This window comes from Odontesthes bonariensis, chromosome 8 (genome assembly GCF_027942865.1).
Source record: "Odontesthes bonariensis isolate fOdoBon6 chromosome 8, fOdoBon6.hap1, whole genome shotgun sequence".
Lineage (NCBI taxonomy): Eukaryota > Metazoa > Chordata > Actinopteri > Atheriniformes > Atherinopsidae > Odontesthes > Odontesthes bonariensis.
The window spans coordinates 29,894,456-29,911,866 of record NC_134513.1 but is presented as its reverse complement, the minus strand read 5'-3'; the positions used below and the strand labels follow the sequence as shown (position 1 = coordinate 29,911,866).

General features: G+C 43.9%; 5 non-coding genes across 5 annotated transcripts; 3 read left to right on the top strand and 2 right to left on the bottom strand.

Annotated features, from left to right (window-relative positions):
- Positions 1-7,389: 7,389 nt before the first annotated feature.
- Positions 7,390-7,461, bottom strand: trnag-gcc (transfer RNA glycine (anticodon GCC)). Its single transcript has one exon. It is a non-coding gene; the product is annotated as a tRNA-Gly (tRNA).
- A 282-nt stretch (positions 7,462-7,743) lies between these two features.
- On the top strand, positions 7,744-7,815 carry trnae-cuc (transfer RNA glutamic acid (anticodon CUC)). The gene has a single exon. It is a non-coding gene; the product is annotated as a tRNA-Glu (tRNA).
- Positions 7,816-8,575: 760 nt separating this feature from the next.
- On the bottom strand, positions 8,576-8,647 carry trnag-gcc (transfer RNA glycine (anticodon GCC)). The gene has a single exon. It is a non-coding gene; the product is annotated as a tRNA-Gly (tRNA).
- A 4,738-nt stretch (positions 8,648-13,385) lies between these two features.
- On the top strand, positions 13,386-13,458 carry trnam-cau (transfer RNA methionine (anticodon CAU)). The gene has a single exon. It is a non-coding gene; the product is annotated as a tRNA-Met (tRNA).
- Positions 13,459-16,877: 3,419 nt separating this feature from the next.
- Positions 16,878-16,950, top strand: trnam-cau (transfer RNA methionine (anticodon CAU)). The gene has a single exon. It is a non-coding gene; the product is annotated as a tRNA-Met (tRNA).
- The last annotated feature ends 461 nt before the right edge of the window (positions 16,951-17,411 follow it).

Below are 17,411 nucleotides of genomic sequence, written 5' to 3'. Positions count from 1 at the left end.
TTCTCAGAATGGGTATAATGCAACACACCAATAGGGAGACCATTATCAATATCAACAATATAGCTATCAGGAAGCTGAGGACTTCTGTCCTGTGAATAGTTTTATCAGCTGTATAAATAAATATATATGATTTAATGTTCAACTCTTCGTACCAATTTCTATGTGTAACTATTGAAAAGATTGATTTATTTAAAAAAAAAATGACCCTGTTCTACACTTATTCCAATTTGAGAAGAGCTAATGTTTGGATGCTGTTTTTCCTTTTGAAATGAGTTTAAACCTGACTTCAGCATACTTTGCCTTTAAGCTGAAGGTGGGAAGTGTTTATTTCAGAGGGTTTTGGTCATTTGAATATGAGTGACTATGAACTTTTTAAAAATCTTCTCAGTGGAAACTTTAGAAAAGAGAGCAGACTTTGACATTTCTCAAACCTGATATTTTTCCTGTTGGAAGTATGTTGTTCCACTTCTCTGGGTTTCTGAGAGTGTTTTCTTCATGTTGGGATGCAACAAGTCCTCAGCAGAAGTTACAATCTTCTACAACTGGTGGAGTGAAATGTGAAGAAAAAAAGTTGTGTAGACTGATGGTGTTTATGTTTGTTTTTTAAATGATGCTCCGATGATGCTTCTGAGGAGGGAACCATGGCGATCATGGAATTCCTCTGGGCTGTGGCCAGAAAGCTAAGAATCCTCTCACGGAACTGCAAACTTAACCTGAAAGTCCTGCAGCTCGGAATCATAGTTTAAGAGTAATTATTGAGCCTGAATATCACAGCACCTCTGAGCAAAGAAAGATAAAAAAAAACTCATCTTATGAGGAAGTGGGGCTGATCCCGTTGTTGGGCAGGACACCTGCTTTTCAAGACTGTGACAGCTGATCAAAGGAAAAACCCACACAGTCACATGTGAAAGTGCTCCTAAATATGACAGATTTTAAGCCTTTACTTTGAAATAACTGGCCTCTCTGTTCCATAATCACTTGTATCACAGTGGTGGACTTTTGGTGGAGGACATGGGCGTCAATTGGGTATGGCAAGGTATGGCGGCTGCCACACCTTGGCTCCAGGGCAAAATGTAAATGTTCGTTTTTCTTTTTTTTTAATTAATTCATGGAATTACTCTGTGTCAATTTGAATTGATTGTTTTGTTATTTAATACATATAGATGAACTACAAATGAAATTCTGAAAAACACAATCAATTGATCTAAGTATCATCTTCCCTTTTGAAATGTGGTATCTCCCAGCCCCCCCCCCCCCCCCCCCCCCCCTCCCTCCCACGAGATGACGGAGCCTGGAGGTCAAAGCTGATGTTATTAGCGGGATGTTGTTTGCTAATTAATGTAAAATATGAAAAGAAAGCAGAAAACTTTAGATTTATTTATCACCAAAAAAAAGGGCAGGTGATGATGGGTCCAATGTTGCCCCAGCGGCGGAGAAAGGAGGACCAGGTAGTGAAGGCGGGACTGGCTGTTAACGAGGCTGTCCACTTCAGCACCTCCGCCGCTAATGCTAATGCTAACAGGGAGACGGAGACGAGTCCATTGTTATGTTAGCGGCTATGTGAGTGAGACTTATGCTGCGTGTACACCAAGAGCGACCTACGCTACCTGGTAGCGGAGGTAGCTGAAGAAGCTTCGCTTGAGAATTTGCTTTGGTAGCTTTGGTAGCTCGTGACGTCACATTTAGAATGTTCAATTCTTAAAGGCCCCGCGGCTGTGCAGCACCCCCGCGAGAAAAAAACATGAGGAAAGAGAGGGCAGGGACACGAATAAACGTGTTGTTATTTACAATTTGTTATACAAGATATACATCACGTTACAAATTATGTAAAACTACATTAGGTACACCTGAGAAGAGCAGGAATAGCAGAGGCAGCTGTGAAAATAAACTAAATTTGAAATAAAACTTAATTGCAGTGAGAAAGGTATGCGTGGGGTTACTACACTATTGTATTGAAGCACTCGACATGGCAATTGCAACAGTCTCAGGATTAAACGACTATTGTTTGGATAGGGACCAAAGTTTACACGTTTGTTTCCGCGAACCCCGCGGATTGTCGGACCCCTACAATCTGTGGATTGTCATTGGTTTTCGCCGAACCGCGTCATAGCTCATTACCATAAAGTTAGCTTGAGTTTAATCGCTTGAATCCGCTCTGGTCGCTCAGGTAGCTTCGCCACTGGAGAATCCGCTCTGGTAGCCCAGGTAGCTCACCCTCCATAGAGAAATAATGATTTCCGGCGCTCAGGTAGCGTAGGTCGCTCTTGGTGACACGCAGCATTAGGGTTGCCACCCGTCCCTTGAAATACGGAATCGTCCCTTATTTGGCAACAAAATGTTGCGTCCCGTATTGAACCAATACGGGACGCGATTTGTTCCGTATTTTCACAAATGTCCAATACACTTGTCTGTCCCACACGCATCCACACAAAGCCCCACTTCCCCGGCTGCGCACCTCTGTGAGCCTGGCACCACCTACCGTTATTTTAACTTTAAGTTACAGTCAGGGAGGAAAACTGTTAAAATCTTACGATCCTGGTATGTTAAATTAATAATCATATCTCGCTACTTTCGTGAAGTTCTCGTTTGGTTGGACAGACATTACGTAAAGAAAGCATACGACACAATCTGTGATTATAACATATATATAGATATATGAACTATTTATTAAAATGATATGACCAAAACATGAACCTTTAAAACAAACAGGAGATGCATTGAATATGGGTGATTATATAAAACACTTAGTGAATGGAAAATAAAATATGGGGAATAGAGAGATACTGGATGTTTTCAAATAGTTTGGGTTGGCTGACTATTTGACGCTAAATACTGACATTTCGGATTAATTTATCATTCTGTGAAAGCCTCGAGACATCCATCAAACCCACTTTAAGGTGAAAACGGGTCGGTCTTACTGTGCTGAAGTTCTGCTTAGTCAGCTCGGAACACGGCAGCGGCCACGCGGGGTCCGAGGGGATTTCTCTTCCGCTCTCTGGGCCTTCCTGGTTGTGGTGGCTGACTTTAGCGGACTTCTCAGTTGCTTCTTTTCACCGGGAAACGGGAACGATGGTGCCGAGGGCTGTGGTTAGATGATCGAATCTTCTGAGTGTCAGTGGGTCCGTTGCTTCTCTGATGAAGTGAACTTAAGTTCACAGAAGATTAATAAAAGGTTGCTTGGAGTTGGCTTTCTGGGTAGGAAAACTTCATTCTGTTCTTATCTTTGTTCGGGTCTTTCTTTCTCGTCTCCGGGGTCTCACTGGGTTCTGGAGGGTCTCCTCCGGTCGTCCGCTGCATCGTTATCCTCACGTCCTTCCGCTCTCTCCTGAGATTATGGGAAAACTCCCAAACTCTGGTGAGCTCTTCTCTCCTTCTCAAATCATCTCCAAAACTCTCTGAGCAGCTGTTCTCTGCTCAAATCTCCTTCTGAAACTCTGGTTGGAACTCTTCTGGAACAAGAGGCAAGAGGCAAGAAGCAAGAGAGAGCGAGTTTTTCGCGGGCTCCGGGTTTTGACTCTCGGAGGCAGGGCCTGACGTAAGCTTACACTACTTTTTCAGCCAATGATATGCTTGAACTGTGTGCATGTCTGCCTGGGTGTCTGTGTAAGATGATCTGTTTTTATATGGGGATTTCTGGATGAGACAAAGAAACTCTTATTTCTCCATTACTCTGTCTCATAGAACATTTATCTCGGTGATTCTGAAAACACCACATCTTGTTAAGATATGCAGATTAAAGATATACATAGACTTGTAATATAAAGACATCAAAATAACACACAACGTAATTGATGATTATGACTTTCAAAATTCAGATGAATATCTATGAAATCGTGACATATGAATAGTGAACCACACAATGTTAATTATCTGTGTTAACAATGGGGATACCAAACAAATACCAAATAGATACCGAAGGGACATCGTTAGAAGTTAAAAGTTGCATATATCTTGTCCATTTTACTGAGTCCTCTGGGATTTAAATGTTCAACTAATCAACACTGCAGACCACTAGGGGGCAATGTGGTTCCATCAGGCAGGTTGGGCATTTTCCACCAAAATCAGTTCTTTGTCAATATTTAAGCCAGAATCGTACAAATTGTCTCTATATGCGTCTTGTGATCAAGCTGGAAACCTGAAAGAAATTGTAAACGGTTATCAAACACATTTAATATAGTTTTAAAATTCGACTAAAAGTGAGTCTTAGTGAAGTCTTCTCAGTTCGTATGTAGCCATCGGTTTGCTGGTGAAAAGGGGTGTTAAAGTGTCAACTTTTGAGTTATGGTCCAGATAAGATAGTAAGTGTCCCACTTTTCCAAGAGTGAGTTCTTTGTTTGTTAGAGCTTATTCCAATTTATGGCAAGTGTCTGTTGCTTATTTTTCACTCCCAAAAGCTCTTAAGGGTGTTGTAAATTAGGCAGTTTTCTGTCTCTCTTTCCTTTGTGGAAAGAAAATGAAGATCTGGTTTATATCCACATACGTAAACATCCCCCACAGGAATGTTGGTTTTGTCAAAGTTTCTTAATCCACACGGCACTGTGACTGCTACATGAGTATGCTGAGGTGATGAAGACAATGATGAAAATCAAAAATTTTCTTGTCAGCATTGCAGGCTCAGGGAATTTCTCAGAGGTTGATGCAAACTCTGATCTTTTGCTCCACAACAATGTGAGATGGCTCAGCAAAGGCAGGGTGCTAGAGCGATTTTTGGTCAATTAAACGTGAAGTAACAGCTTTCTTGGAACAACTGGAAAGTCAGAAAGCAGCCAACTTTTCTGTCTTTCTAAATGACGAGAAAAACATGGATATCATAGCTTTTTTGGCTGATATCATGTCACACCTGAATGGGCTTAATTTGCAGCTGCAGGGAAAGATCAATTCCATTTGTGATCTGATGACAGCTGTCCGCTCATTTCAATGAAACTTCAGGGGCCTCATGTACAAAGACTTGCGTGGATTTCCTACTGAAACATGGCGTACGCTCAAACCCAAATGCCCTCCAACGTCGGATGTATGAATCTGTGCGCACGCATCAATCCAAGCACATTTCGTTTGTACATCCCAATCAACGTGGAATTGAGCGCACATGTCGGAGCACCCAACTCCTCCCTGTCCACGCCCCTACTTAAATACTCAAATCATATTTAAAGGGATAGTTCGGGATATTTGACATGAATCTGTATGGCATCATCATAACCAGTGTCGTGCATTCAAACTGACTTACCCCCGACAGTGTCCTGTGAGCCGAGTTCTTGTCCAGTGTTGGTCAAGGCGAAAGTAGTCCGGCTTGTTTGCTGGGGTCAAGAAATTAGCGCGTTTTTCTTCCCAAAACAGTACGTGTGCTAAAGAGTGATTTATTTTATCACAAAAACCGAAGCCGGCAAAAGTAACTCCTCGTTATCACATGGGCCCTATACTGTCTCTCTCATTGTGTATCACTGCGCACGTCATTCTGACCGCGAGCTGTGCGCAGAGTCTTGCTGTTCTTTGGCAGTGCTCAGCAGGTAGTTCTACCTAGACCAGCAACGCAAACGAGCTAGCTCTAGAGATAAGTCTATCGGCTTTTACTCGCTTTGTAAACACCCCCTCGTTATGGTCAACGCAAACACCCATACCATTCCAAAAAAAAGTATCCAGCCTCATCAACTGGTAAAATATTGCATTTTATTAAAGCACTAAAAATTCATGGCAACAAGGGTAGCCTATACATTAGGCCTGGTGAACTCATGCGTGTGATGTGTCCCACGTCAGCTGCATCAGTCGAAAGTAATCACTAACAAAACTAATTAAGAATTAACTAGGCTACATGCTGCGCGGAGGTAGCTGCAATAACAGCATCGTCGAAAATAACTCAAAACTCAGAAAAATAACTATGCGTACATTACTACTCGGCGGCAGCTGGCTTAACAGCATTTAAAAAAATTAGGCTATATAGAGAACAGAATGTTGCTGGGCTGAACTTGTTGGCCACACCTCCATCGAGGGTCTCTGTGGATGACGAGCACAGACAGACAGACAGACAGTGGACATTAAACCAGAGGTGCCATAATATCATAAACCACGTCTCATTCTCAGCCTCCTCATGGAATGAGCCTACACGCAGGAGAAGGACTCGCGTGCCGCACGCGAGTCCTGAGTCTTAACTTTATTTTTGTTTAACCTTTTTTTTTTACTATTTTATTATGTTTATCGATGCATTTGTAATGGATGAAAAACTAGCAGAGAACAGTCGAGTCTAAGCATAGGCTACATAAGTAAACCGCGCTGTCTCGCATTACGGAGTAGCTACAGATCTCAATAGCAACTTTGTAGCGGTAGACCGGAGCAATGGCTCAGTTGGTAAGAGACGTGCTTCCGTTGCTTGAGTCGGAACGTTTGTGTTTTGAGACGTGTGTTGAAATCCCGATCGGAGGAGACTGTACAATAGGTTTTCATGAAATATATTTTTGTTAGCTCCCCACCATCTCGCAATGCACATTCAGCAGGGGGTGCAGCCGCACCCCCTGCACCCCTAGTTCCCACGGCTATGCTCTACCGTGTGCACAGCTTTCAGGTCCCTGATGGTCTAGTGGCTACGATTCGGTGTGCTCACCGCCGTGGCCGGGGTTCGATTCCCGGTCAGGGAATGAGGTAATCAGGTTTTGGCACTGTGAGTAGCGTAAACCAAAGACATTACTGCTGTTGTTTTTCCAATGACATGAATAGAATGTCAATTTAATCGAGCCCTGTCACAAATTCAATAGGACGTTGGTTTGTAACGAGTCATCCTATGCGCACTACTTGATTTGAAATAACACTTTACAGCCAGCAGATTTACTACTTCTTTTTAGAGAAGGGCTCGCTTAACTCTTTCCAGCAGCTCTAGGACCGTTGTGGCTTTTAAATACTAAAAGAATGATCAAGTTTTTCTGATACTTTGATGTGTAACACGGTGCTTAATAACATTTTGAGCTGCAAAGAGTAATGCCATTTGTCATTAAATGACATGGGCATCCACGAATGATACGGAAAAAGAGAAATTTCATGGTCTATTGTTGGACAAAATGTTTTTGTCCGCGGAATTGGAGCATTTGGTGATCTGGCAGGTGCTGGCCGTCCGTTGGTCCTTCCGTCTTGGATCGAGTTTGAGGGAGGCCCGTTTTTTGTGTCGTATGGCACTGTGGAATCTAATCTTCCCCACTTGCTTTGTAGAGGAGGAACTTAGAATGCACATGAGAAAACAGACCATCACTTTAACTGAAGAGTCATAGCAAGAAATGCTTCCTTGGTTGAAGAGTTGCTAGAGTGCATTAGCTTGAGACTGTGTTTTCCCTACAAGCCACCCATTGTCTGAACAGAGGTGGAGATAGCAAGGTACATTTGAAAGCTGATTATACAAGGAGCAGAGAATGCATTGGCCGGGAATCGAACCCGGGTCAACTGCTTGGCAAGCAGCTATTCTCTCCACTATACCACCAATGCCCTGACAGACCATTATTTAGTCATCTATCAACTGTTTTTCTTGCAGGGCTATGACACACTCACTCTTACTCAGGAATCTTTCTATTTCTCCCTGAAATAAGAGAGAAGTCTAAAGCGTGAAAATTGTGCTTGCTTGGATTCATTCTCCAGATACGCACAATTGCTTTCATCTAAGGCTAAAATGTTCACAACATCAGTACAATGCACTATGCCAATTAATTTGCCAGTCAGGAATGAGTTTACCACAGTCTTGCAACCTGTACCGTGTGCACTGCTCTCGGGTCCCTGATGGTCTAGTGGCTAGGATTCGGCGCTCTCACCGCCGCGGCCTGGGTTCGATTCCCGGTCAGGGAATGAGGGAACCAGGTTTTGGCACTGTGAGTAGCGTAAATCAAAGACATTACTGCTGTTGTTTTCCAATGACATGACAAGAATTTCAATTTAATCGAGCCCTGTCACAAATTCAATAGGACGTTGGTTTGTAACGAGTCATCCTATGCGCACCACTTGATTTGAAATAACACTTTACAGCCAGCAGATTTACTACTTCTCTTTAGAGAAGGGCTCGCTTAACTCTTTCCAGCAGCTCTAGGACCGTTGTGGCTTTTAAATACTAAAAGAATGATCAAGTTTTTCTGATACTTTGATGTGTAACACGGTGCTTAATAACATTTTGAGCAGCAAAGACAAATGCTATTTGTCATTAAATGACATGGGCATCCACGAATGATACGGAAAAAGAGAAATTTCATGGTCTATTGTCGGACAAAATGTTTTTGTCCGCGGACTTGGAGTATTTGGTGATCTGGCAGGTGCTGGCCGTCCGTCCGTCCGTCCGTCTTGGATTGAGTTTGAGGGAGGCCCGTTTTTTGTCGTACGGCACTGTGGAATCTAATCTTCCCCACTTGCTTTGTAGAGGAGGAACTTAGAATGCACATGAGAAAACAGACCATCACTTTAACTGAAGAGTCATAGCAAGAAATGCTTCCTTGGTTGAAGAGTTGCTAGAGTGCATTAGCTTGAGACTGTGTTTTCTCTACAAGCCACCCATTGTCTGAGCAGAGGTAGAGATAGCAAGATACATTTGAGAGATGATTATACAAGGAGCAGAGAATGCACTGGCCGGGAATCGAACCCGGGTCAACTGCTTGGCAAGCAGCTATTCTCTCCACTATACCACCAATGCCCTGACAGACCATTATTTAGTCATCTATCAACTGTTTTTCTTGCAGGGCTATGACACACTCACTCTTACTCAGGAATCTTTCTATTTCTCCCTGAAATAAGAGAGAAGTCTAAAGCGTGAAACTTGTGCTTGCTTGGATTCATTCTCCAAATGCGCACAATTGCTTTCATCTAAGGCTAAAATGTTCACAACTTCAGTACAATGCACTATCCCAATTAATTTGCCAGTCAGGAATGAGTTTACCACAGTCTTGCAACCTGTACCATGTGCACTGCTTTCGGGTCCCTGATGGTCTAGTGGCTAGGATTCGGCGCTCTCACCGCCTCGGCCCTGGTTCAATTCCCGGTCAGGGAATGAGGGAACCAGGTTTTGGCACTGTGAGTAGCGTAAACCAAAGACATTTCTGCTGTTGTTTTCCAATGACATGACTAGAATGTCAATTTAATCGAGCCCTGTCACAAATTCAATAGGACGTTGGTTTGTAAGGAGTCATCCTATGCGCACCACTTGATTTGAAATAACACTTTACAGCCAGCAGATTTACTACTTCTCTTTAGAGAAGGGCTCGCTTAACTCTTTCCAGCAGCTCTAGGACCATTGTGGCTTTTAAAAACTAAAAGAATGATCAAGTTTTTCTGATACTTTGATGTGTAACACGGTGCTTAATAACATTTTGAGCTGCAAAGAGTAATGCCATTTGTCATTAAATGACATGGGCATCCACGAATGATACGGAAAAAGAGAAATTTCATGGTCTATTGTCGTACAAAATGTTTTTGTCCGCGGACTTGGGGCATTTGGCGATCTGGTATGGGGGAAATTTTGGGTAAAAAAAATGTATATAAATATGAACGATTTTATAAATGTATATATAATTAATATAAAAATGTGATCGAGATATATGTGAGTAAAAATGAATATAAATATGAACGAATTTAAAAATGTATATATATTTAATGTAAATACAAAAATGTGACACACAAATAAATGTATATATGTATATAAATATACATACATTTGTAAATATATTTTCGAGATTTTAAAATAAATATGCTTGACTTTGTGTGTGCAGTCTGGCAGTTTGCATTTGTGGATCCATTTTTTGCATTTGTGGATCCATTGTTTGCTCTCGTGTCCATGGCGTAATTTTGACACATTCGTACCGTGCTGCGAGTTGCACAAACAAATGCATGCTGATTTGAATGTGAACAGCGGCACAGCCCTCTAATCACGGAGCATCCACCAGATGGCAGTTTGCAAGGCACAGGGCAATGGCAGTGCCTCGCAGTCCAAGACAGAGGCTTTGGACGATCAATATGGAGTCGACAAGTGGAACAACTGGATGGGTATGACTAGCAGTTTAATCATTTATGACTTTTCCTAAATCCCTTTGGCTAGGCAGAATGAAAGGTAAACTGTATTAAAGGGGCACTAGGTAGCATTTTCACCTAAATTTATAGCCTTCAGGAGTTTACCAATGGTTAACCAAGTCAATAGTAAGCGAATGAAGTCTGTCTCGCTCCCAACAGGGGTCTGTATGCTGAGAATCCCATATGTAACTTCTGCAGGACCGACCCACTTCTGAAGTCTCGCGATGCGCGAGAAGAGTCGTTTGTGTTTACGGCACTTAGCTAGGTACTGTCTGCTAGTTGTAGTTTTGTAGCTTATTAGCAGTCATTTGCGAGCGGTGAAAGCGTTTGGGTCATGGCTGAGCCACCGAGGAAGACGCCGAGAACCGATGACTTAAAGTGATGGTTCAGAGTATATTCACCCTAGGGTCATTTGAACCGTGACATCCAGCCAAGTAGCCCATCCGAAGTTTTTCCGATATTGGCTGAACATCAGCCGAGTGACTGAGTTATTCCTGATAGCTTAGTACAAGCGCTGACGGACTCTGGCAGTATCTCCAAAATTACCACACTAAAATCACATGCCATGACACAAAACTTCTACAGTAGCACAAATATGGTCTGTACTCACAAAACGATGCATTTGGAAGTTTGTACATAGTCCAGGAGTTTATTATTATCAACACAAGCATAATAGCTTCTCTGCTGCTAAAGCTGCGTCGACGTCGCTTCCTTGATCTGGGAGCTTCAAAGTAAGATGAGGGTTCATCTACTACTGTAGACAACAAAGCAAGGCTGCTCAAATTCTCCATTGATAAAATAAATTCACAACTCTACAACATACAAATTCATAAAAATTCATGTAGAATATAGCATATACTTTGTTGTCTACAGTAGTAGACAGTTGTTTTTATGAGAGATATTACAATTGTATTGTAACTGGTAATCTTGCTGTATAGCACCTCCTACTTTTCGGTTCAAGTTTGACATAGATCAGCAGCAGTTCACTCAAGTCTCATCACGCAAAAATACAGAACGCTTGTATCTTCCGACATGAGGGGGCAGTCAAGCTAGACACCACGCCCACTGCCAAGAAAAGCCAGACACAGTCTCTGTGGCGCAATTGGTTAGTGCGATTGGCTGTTAACCGAAAGGTTGGTGGTTCAAGCCCACCCAGGGATGCTCAGACGTATGCATATTACGTGAGTTAACGCAAACATTCTGCTGCCAAAACGCTCTCCTTACGCATTATACACGCTCCTTGGCAAAATATTTCTCCAAGGGTGACAACAATATTACTGGGCATGTATTGTTGTAATGTTTTAAATACTTGAACGCAGTTTTTCTAGAGAAGATAATTGCTTTGTATTTGGGAGTATCGTCCATTGACTCTTTTGGGCTTTCACATGCGCGAGCATACAAACAACAGGTAAGTGACATGCTGTTTATAAAGTTGTTTTGTAACGTCCCCATGCCAGTAATGTGAGAACCATGCATATGGTTTTGATGGTAAGGCTTGTGACTTTATTGTCGGATGGTTTATAAAGTGGTGTGACGTTTCTGCAGTGTGCAAGTTGTTGTTTTACGTGGAAGGGTTAGCACTGAGCCACCACGTATTAGCCTCGCATGACAGGCTGCGCAAACAGCGCAATCTCCGCACAGGGAGCGCCGATTTGCACCTGTGTGTGTCCTACTATCAGTATTTGACAACCTCTAGCAATGGGATTGCGCTTCAAATGCCCCGGAGTTCCCCTTTAAGTGCAGTGTAATGCATGACTCAACCTGGAGGCTCCTCTGTCTTTTGTCAAAATTGCACAAGCAAAGTTAAAAAAGAACCTTTTTGTCATATTGCTATGAAAGTCACACACAAAACAAAAAAAATTTCAAAAAGCCTGAGAGACCTAATGAGGGAACCTGGGAAAAAATTTGACATCAAACCTCTTTCTTTAACAAGTCAGACCAGGAAGTTATTGACTACTTGTTGTGTGCTACTTTACTTGTTACCTACTCAGCAGATATCAACCTTATGACAAACATAAAGAAATCGAACACACACTCTGATGATGGGGTGAGAGGTGGTAATGATCGAGGCCACGCCCACAGGTAACTACAGCAAGTCTCTGTGGCGCAAGCGGCCAGCGGGTTCGGCTGTTAACTGAAAGGTTGGTGGTTCGGGCCCACCCAGGGGCGAGTGTGTGCACCAACAAATCTACCGGTGAGCTACAGGTTGTAGGTTGGGTAGCAAATCAAAAGATGTACTGGGTAATACCATCGCTCTTTTACGCTAGTCGTCCATTGTTCCGTCAACGCAAGCCGTATCCAACGCATTCAGTTAATTTTCAATGAAATCCGGCCGATCGTTGTCGCCGTGCTCGCAAAGCATGCTGGGATTCTGGCACAGCGAGCTGGGGACCTGCGGCACCTCAAAAAGTTGGGCTCGCTCGAAGTTTATGCAAATTTGCCACAGCAGACGTAGTGCGCTACCCAATGACAGTAGATCATGTATTTTTTTTTCCCTTTGTTTATTCACCACTGAACATTTCGGGTATTGCTCATGTCATTGCTATTGCGGGCAAAATGAACAGCAGCAGTGGCCAGAATGGCTGTGCTAAAACGATTGTAGGCGAATAAAAACACCTAAAACATCAGGCAATTGTGAGCATCTCCACTTTTGCAGTAAAGTAATGACCATCAAGGAATAGAGGTTCAATCCAGTGCATCAAATTCTTTCATGGGCAGAGGTGGAGTAGTGGATTAAACGTTATCAATAATTGTGATAGGCATTCATTTCAACAAAGGAACCAAATCACACCCATGGCCATGTTTTCACAAGGTGTCTTGTTCATGTTTCATTTTCAAATCAGAGAAAAGGTGCAGGGACAGGTGATGCAGCGAGAAGGAGATCTCCTGTGTCGCTGCAGCAGCACAATAGCAGCTCTCCTCACTCGCAGATCCACATCCATGGTGCAATATGAAATAATGTTCCATTGCTGACGATTAATACACATTAATTTCCCTCCGAAACTCCGAAACTTCGGTTGATTGAAATCACAAGTTATTTACTCTACCCCGTTAGAGCGTTAGCGTTAGAGATGCCTTGCAATCAGATATTTGTCGCCTTTCAGTTTCTGCTTCCTTTATTATCTACTTAAACTTGTCATGTCAGACACATTTTTCTTCGGTTTTGCCGTTCTCGCCCCCCATAGGTGTCACAGGGGGCTACAGATTAGAAGATCTTATTTCCTACCATCCACTTATTTGATTGCCATGCAATCCATGTGAGCTGGGCAAGTGGGCATCACATACCTTTAGCAAAGTCTGCAGGACCAATGAATGGGTGTGGGAAAGTGAGCCTAGGGTGACAATACATGCATATTTCTGTTTTGCAGGCCTCGTTGGCGCAGTAGGCAGCGCGTCAGTCTCATAATCTGAAGGTCGTGAGTTCAACCCTCACACGGGGCAGTTGATTTGATGGGGTCTTTATAGCACTTCACCTCAGTTACAGCTGGAAACTTGCTGGGCACAAGTGGCTCCGATTGCTCTCTGCTGCAGAAAGCCCACTCGGAAGCTCACTCACTACAAAGTGTGGAAAGTGTCAAACGCAACTTACGGGCATTCGAACCATCTCTCTTTTAGAAAAGCAAGTTGCACCCTGGCCAAGACCCATGACAAAGGATAGGAAGTTCATCACGCTGACATAATAGAATACGCTGTGTGACAAAAGCACCTTTGCAGACTCTCCTTGTCTTGACATAGACTGACATGGGACAATTCAGTCAAGTTTATCCCACGTGAGACTATCTCTTTCGCAACTTTCCATAAACTTTCAAAATGAGAATGAAAGCTAGATAAAGAAACTTGTGAGTTGATTGTTTAACCTCAAGTCCAGACAACAGGGGCCTCATGTACAAAGACTTGCGTGGATTTCCTACTGAAACTTGGCGTACGGCCAAACCAAAATGACCTCCAACGTCGGATGTACGAATCTGTGCGCACGCATCAATCCAAGCACATTTCGTTTGTACATCCCAATCAACGTGGAATTGAGCGCACATGTGGGAGCACCCAACTCCTCCCTGTCCACGCCCCTACTTAAATACGCAAATCATATTTAAATGAGCCCTGCACCTGCGATTACCCTCTCTGCACATCAGAAAACAAAGAAAATAAGCATGAGTAAGACGGGAAAAAAAAAAACTATACTGAAAGTGAATTGGAAGTGCTACTGTCCAAAGTGGAGGCGCGCAAAAATGTACTGTTTGGCACGCTCTCATCCGGCATAAGCAGCAGACGGAAGAGGAGTGGGTGGGAGAGCGTGTGCCAGGCGGTGAATGCTGTGGGGTCTGAGAGCCGCACACCTGCAGAGATAAAAAAAAAGTGGTCCGACATAAAGGTGGATGTTAAGAGGAGACTGGCTGTCCACCGCCGAAGTGTGGCCAAAACAGGTGGAGGGCCAGGAGTGGAGGTGCCCACCGTGTTCGAACAGCGCGTCGGCGCAATTATGGGTGACACTGCTGTCTCAGGGGTGGTCGGAGCACATGTGGGTGACTCCGATAACCCCCAAGGTAAATACCTGTATATTTCAGTATATTTCAACTTTACAAAAAAATGTATTTATACAGTAGCCTGTCCAGGTTCATCTGTAAATGCTGCATGAGGTTGGAAATCTGTTAAATTCAAGCATTCCCTCATATCAAAGACTTGAACTCATGTTTGATTACTCAATTTATTTTTTGGAACAGGAGAGGACACGGAGTTGCAGCCATGTGCCACAGGCTCCAGTGGCTCATCTGACGTGCCCAGCGTCTCCGTCGCCAGTACAGCACAACCACCACCAGCTGCTGCAGTCCTCCCGACCGGTCGCGTCCTCACCCGTGCTGTCCTTGAATCACAAGAGGAGATTGTGAGGGCAATAGGCGGCATAAATGATCGTTTAGATCGACTCATTGGCGTCCTCACAGACATGGGGGAAATCAATAAAATCATTGTCGAAGTAGTGAATTTTGCGTTGCCTCTTTTACATAGTTTCAATCAAATGTTGTCGGGCCCGAATGGCCTCCTGGGTAGGACACACATTAATGGGCCCATCTTCTGGTTCGTCTGGTGGGGGGATATGCTGCTCTGGCAGTGGTATGGTGTGCCACATTGTGGAGGACATCGCACGCCATCACAATGCGGCACACCTTCTCAGGACTGTAAAGCAGCATACCCCCAGTCCTGTCCAGGCAACGCCACCGTCCCTTCAGCAGACCAATAGCCCTCTCAACGACTGACCTACTGCGGGAATGGAGGTCATTGTACCTCCGCTCTTGGTCGGTCTGAGGGTTGGTGAGAGGGGTCATCAGCCAGGTTTTGAGTGGATACCCACGGTCACCTGGGTCAATTGAAAGTAGACAAAGTTGACTGAATATACAGATTCCATTCGTTATTCTACTTGCATATGGATCACATACTATTTTTGCGCATAAGTGCGCCGGGGAAAAGGTGAGGCTGCTTTTACGCACGGGGTTATTAACATAAGTGCTGTGCACAGACTTTGCACTGTGACACAGATGATCAGGAGTCACGATCTTGCGCTGTAGTTTAACCACACACACCAAAAAAATTAACCTTAACCAACGATTAGTACTGATGCTGTGAAGACTGGATATAAATTAGAGGCGCACATGCTCAATGCACGTCACGGGGAATAATAGTCGGACAAAATTTACAGGAATAAAGGTACTTACCAAGTAGCCACCCATCGCGCACAGTGCCACCTTGTAGTCTGTCCCCAACAATGCTGTTACTCAAAATGTATGAGTCGTGCGTTGAACCAGGCCACCTCGCCACAATGTTTGTCAATTGCATTTGCGCATCACATATGATTTGTACATTTATTGAATGATATTGCTTCCTGTTTACGTAGACAAATTCATCGTGCGATGGCGCTTTTATAGCAACATGTGTGCAGTCGACAGCTCCGATTACATTTGGAAAACCGGCTCTCGCTGCAAATTACGCTTTAATGTTGGCCTGTTCAACTGCATTGTATGGGAATTTAATATACCTGGCTGATATACGGATGATTCCGTCCCACACTGCTGGCATGGCTCGGCTCAGGGTTGACTGGCACAGTCCCGATCGGTCGGCCAGCTCCCTCTGGAATGCCCCAGTTGCCAGAAACCCCAAGGTGGTCATCACCTGTATGGGCACAGGCAGTGCATGGCTCCTTGCTGTGTTGCGCTCCAACTCCGGCCGGAGCTCTGCGCATAGTTCGAGGATGATTGCCCTCGGGAACCTGAAACGGCTGATGAGCCAGTTGTCCTCATGTAACAGCAGGTCCTCTCTGTCTTTAAAGACACGCTCTCTCCTTATTGCACCATTTGCCAGGTCCTCGAGTAATGCCAAAGCAGCCATTGTTTTTTATGGTATGCATTGCACCACTTTGCGCATGATTTTATATCCACTCGTGTAATTGCAATTGAATTGTTAATCAGTGTTAATTGTTCATGTTTCTCAAATGTGCACATCACTGTCTGAGGACTAATTGTTTTCACATTTATTTATTATAACAGTTTCCCAACATCACCTTAGGTGTCGCCAAAGAATCAACAGCTGCAGAAACGTGCGTACGCCAGCCCTGAAGCTGCCGTGAGGCACCGCACATTTCCACGGTCATTTCGTTCTTGATACATCTGATCGTTGACGTGAAAAGGTGCGTACGCCACTATTTTGTGCGTATGCACGCTTTGTACATGAGGCCCCAGGTCTTTTGAACAAGTAGGTACGTGCTCAACAGGCCATGTCATCACATACCTTTAGCAAAGTCTGCAGGACCAATGAATGGGTGTGGGAACGTGAGCCTAGGCTGACAATGCATGCATATTTTTGACTTTCAAGCCTCGTTGGCGCAGTAGGCAGCGCGTCAGTCTCATAATCTGAAGGTCGTGAGTTCAACTCTCACACGGGGCAGTTGTTTTGATGGGGTCTTTATAGCACTTCACCTCAGTTACAGCTGGAAACTTGCTGGGCACAAGTGGCTCCGATTGCTCTCTGTTGGAGCTGCAGAAAGCCCACTCGGAAGCTCAGTCACTCCAAAGTGTGGAAGGTGTCAAACACAAGTTATGGGGATTCGAACTATCTCTCTTTTTGAAAAGCATTGCAATCAGATCTTTGTCGCCTGGTGTCAAACCCAAGTTATGGGGATTCGAACCATCGCTCTTTTAGAGATGCCTTGCAATCAGATATTTGTCGCCTTTCAGTTTCTCCTTCCTTTATTATCTACTTAAACTTGTCAAGTCAGACACATTTTTCTTGGGTTTTGCCGTTCTCGCCCCCCATAGGTGTCACAGGGGGCTACAGGTTAGAAGATCTTATTTCCTACCATCCACTTATTTGATTGCCATGCAATCCATGTGAGCTGGGCAAGTGGG